Raw genomic sequence first — 3,544 nt, 5'->3', positions numbered from 1 at the left:
GCCCATGCACCTAGAGCCTGTGCTCCACAACAAGAGAAGCCAGCCCGACAAGAAGCCCGCACACCACAACGAGGAGTTGTCCCTGCTCGCTGCAGGTAGAGAAGAGCTAAGTGCAACAACAAAGACCCATCACAGCCCCCCTCCCCCCGCCCAAAATGGTCAGCCTAAAATCATCCTCATAACACAGAGATGCATTCTGGGGACTTCCCTGGTAGTCCAGTGGTTAAAACTTTGCACTCACAATGCAGGGGGACCAGGTTCGAGTCCTGGTCAGGGAACTAGATCCCTCATGCTGCAACTAAGACTCAGCACAGCTAAACCAGTAAGTAAATATTTTTTGGAAAAAAAGCCAAAAGAAAGGTACACACTTTGGGGTGGTATTTCTGCTCCCCTTGAATATTTCTGTCTCTATCTCTGAAGCCCAGAAGCAGATAGTACTCTTGCAGATTCTGTGGCAGACTCAGCATTAAGACTGTGGATGAAAAAATAGTCTTCTTTGCTCCAGATAATCTTTTCATCTCTAGGCAGCTGCAATATTAGGGAGTTTCTATTCTATACTTTCTGCCAGAGATCATATTCCATTTCATGGATGGCTGTAGGTCAATAAACAGTTTTATATTTTTGCTCTTCAAAGGCTCCAAACACCATTCATTTCAAAAATAAGCCGCCATCCACCTCGACTCCCTTCCAGGCTCTCTCCTTACCATGAAAATGCTCTCCACACACAGAGCCCAGTGGCAATGGTGGCAACAGGAGAACCTCTAACACAGACCTGAGCCAAACAGACACATTGTCCTTCAGGGGAACCACGACAGAGGAGTGAACCCCCTTCTGTTCTGTTCTGAAGGCAGTGCTGGCTGAGTCTTCTGAATCAGTGCTTCACAGAGTGGGTTATTTAGTTTGAAAGATCTCTAGATGGACTCGGCTGGCCCAGGTGGCATTTTTCCTGACCTCTCTGGGTGTGCCTGAGGTCAGCTCTCCCTGGGCTGCGTCTCCCGCCTCACGCCTGTGACGCCACCCCTGCCCAGCTGCTGCTGCTCACGCTGCAGTGGTCTAGTGAGGCTGGACGTGGCTCCTGGGCCCATGCCCCTCTCTGGTCCTCAGAGGTGGCCACGGTGTGGGAGCTCAGGCTGACCTGGGACTCGCATCTCAGAGGACCAAACTCTGGGACTTCTGATGCTCCACCTAAATCCCTCAGTGCTGGACGGGACTCTCCTAGATCTCAACAGCAACATAGCAAAACCCTGAGGAAACCACTCCTTGCCGCTTTCAGGGACTTGGTCCCTCAGCTGACCGGGGGAACTGGGGATTTCAGTAGTCCACCTTGTCTGGCTTCTCCAGAGATGAGCACGCCCCTGCAGAGGACAGCAGCCTGGGGTGGGGAGTGGGGGGTTTCCAGGCGGAGGACAGGACGTTTGGAGAGAATGAGATATACATCTTTTAATAAAGGCTGAAATGTTAAGTTGCAAAAGATAAAAAAATCCTTTTCTTTCATTTGGGTGCCAGCAGTGGGTAATTATAAAATGGAATAATTTGAGGATTAGGTTTCCTTCTTTAGAAATTATTGGAAAACTACTGACCATAGAGGCACACTTTGGCCAGGGGGGCCCAGGAGGTCACCCTGCAGCGGCATTTGATCTGAGTCATTAAAGTATTGAGGTAACCTTTTGGGCTTCCCAGGTGGCGCTAGTGGTAAAGAACCCACCTGTCAGTACAGGAGATGTAGGAGATGTAGGTTCCGTCCCTGAGCCAGGAAGATCCCCTGGAGAAGGGGATGGCAACCCACTCCAGTATTCTTGCCTGGGGAGCCCCACGGACAGAGAAGTCTGGTGGGCTACAGTCCCTAGTATTGCAGAGTCGGACATAACTGAAGCGATTTAGCACAGCGCATTTACTTACTCCTGGCGCCTCTTCATCCCTTCACAAGGCTGACGTGCCCACCCCAGCTGCTGTGGACGGTGGTTGCTCGTGGCCCACAGCTGCCGCCCTTCTCTGGAGACAGTCTCTCCTTGGCCGATGCTGTTGCACCCAGAGACGGTGGGTGATCACACCTCCCTGCCCCTCTCCACCCCTACCCAGCCGTCCACAGTGATCACTGACTGTCAGCAAGGGTCTAACAGCCTGGCCCCCACTGCCAGGCAGGACTGCTTTGCTTGGCTTTCCAGAGTTCACAGTGGGATTGATTGAAAAAGCCCACATCTTTGTTAGACTTTTTATCTGCCTTATCCTGCATCCCTCGTTCCCATGCAGCTTTCACCTGAGAACATTCCCTCACTAAGTCACATGCCCAAGAAGCCCTGCATCAGGCTACGCTGCTGCAGAACCCAGCCTGAGACTCTGGCTTGTCCAGGAGGTGAGCAGAGAGCTGGTCGGTTCCATTGTCAGAGTGTGAAGGTGCCACCTTCCTCGCTGCCATCAGAGCAGATGCCAGCTTAATTGTGGGCACAAAGAAGCTCCTTCTAGAATGAGGCTTATTTGCCCAAATATGATCCTTTTACATAAAAAAAAGCAAAAATTCTTCACTGTCTATGCTTTGGATTTCAGTTGGACTTTTTCATAAAAAATGCTTACTCAGTACAGCCTGGGATTCTTAGAAGTTTCCTGCTAATGAGAAAGAGTCTCTCCTCCCCACAGTACTCTTACAGAATGATCTAACTACTCTAGAAAATTACAATTCTGATGTTCACTCCGTGTTTCAATTCTTTCTGCCAACATTATGACTTTGAAACTCTCAAGTTCCTCTTGGAGCTAATTATCATAATTTCTGTAAGTGGATTAGAATGCCCTTTCCTTTCTGAAAAAATCTGTTCATATAAACGTTCCAAAAAATGGAAGCTTTGGATTTCATTTTTTAGGACTTTTGTGGAGTGGTTTGATCTGAGTGCCTGAATGGGGAATAAACGGAAATGGGTAAGGGTAGAGAAGTGGCCTTCCCTGGCGTGTTTTGTCTGCTCTGTATTATTCTGTCTCCAGTCGAAAGGGAATGTCTGAAAGGGCTTGAAATCTTTCTGTGGAGGCATACCCTGAGATACTTACACTAAAAAAAATTATTCATGTCCCATACAATACTTAGGGCATGCTTACACTAAAAACAATTGGTTCTTTATCTGAAATATAAATTTAACTGGGTGTCCTGCGTCTTTCTGGCAACCTCAGACTCAACACCTTCAGCCCAGGGCTTATGAAAACGTGATAGGAACCCCTCTGCACTCGAGTGTTAGTAACCCAGCCCCACTGCGCCTCCCGTCCGTACAGTGAGACCGCTGGGGAGGGGACAGTCATCACTGGCAGCCTTGTGGAGAGGGTGTCATGGGGAGTGAGAGGGTCCCCCTCTCTCCACACAGTAGGGAGCAGGGCTGTGTTTTTCTGTCCAAAGCAAAGAAGGCGTTGAGATCTTGAGCGCTCTTGCATAGGGTGGAGGTACTGCTCTGCATGATAAAGAGATATTTATTCTCAGGTGGTTATTGCTTGGGCAGTAGCCTTGCTGCTGAGCCCCTGTGCCCACCAAGCAGGGGACGCAGAGCCCAGAGGCACAGGGAAGGGG

General features: G+C 49.6%; 1 non-coding gene across 1 annotated transcript; it reads left to right on the top strand.

Annotated features, from left to right (window-relative positions):
- The first annotated feature begins 205 nt into the window (after nt 1–205).
- On the top strand, nt 206–278 carry TRNAV-CAC. The gene has a single exon. It is a non-coding gene; the product is annotated as a tRNA-Val (tRNA).
- Nucleotides 279–3,544: the final 3,266 nt, after the last annotated feature.

The sequence above is a fragment of the Cervus elaphus genome, chromosome 24 (genome assembly GCF_910594005.1).
Source record: "Cervus elaphus chromosome 24, mCerEla1.1, whole genome shotgun sequence".
Classification (NCBI taxonomy): Eukaryota; Metazoa; Chordata; class Mammalia; order Artiodactyla; family Cervidae; genus Cervus; species Cervus elaphus.
The sequence above is the reverse complement of the archived record's forward strand: the minus strand, read 5'-3'. Positions and strand labels throughout refer to the sequence as shown.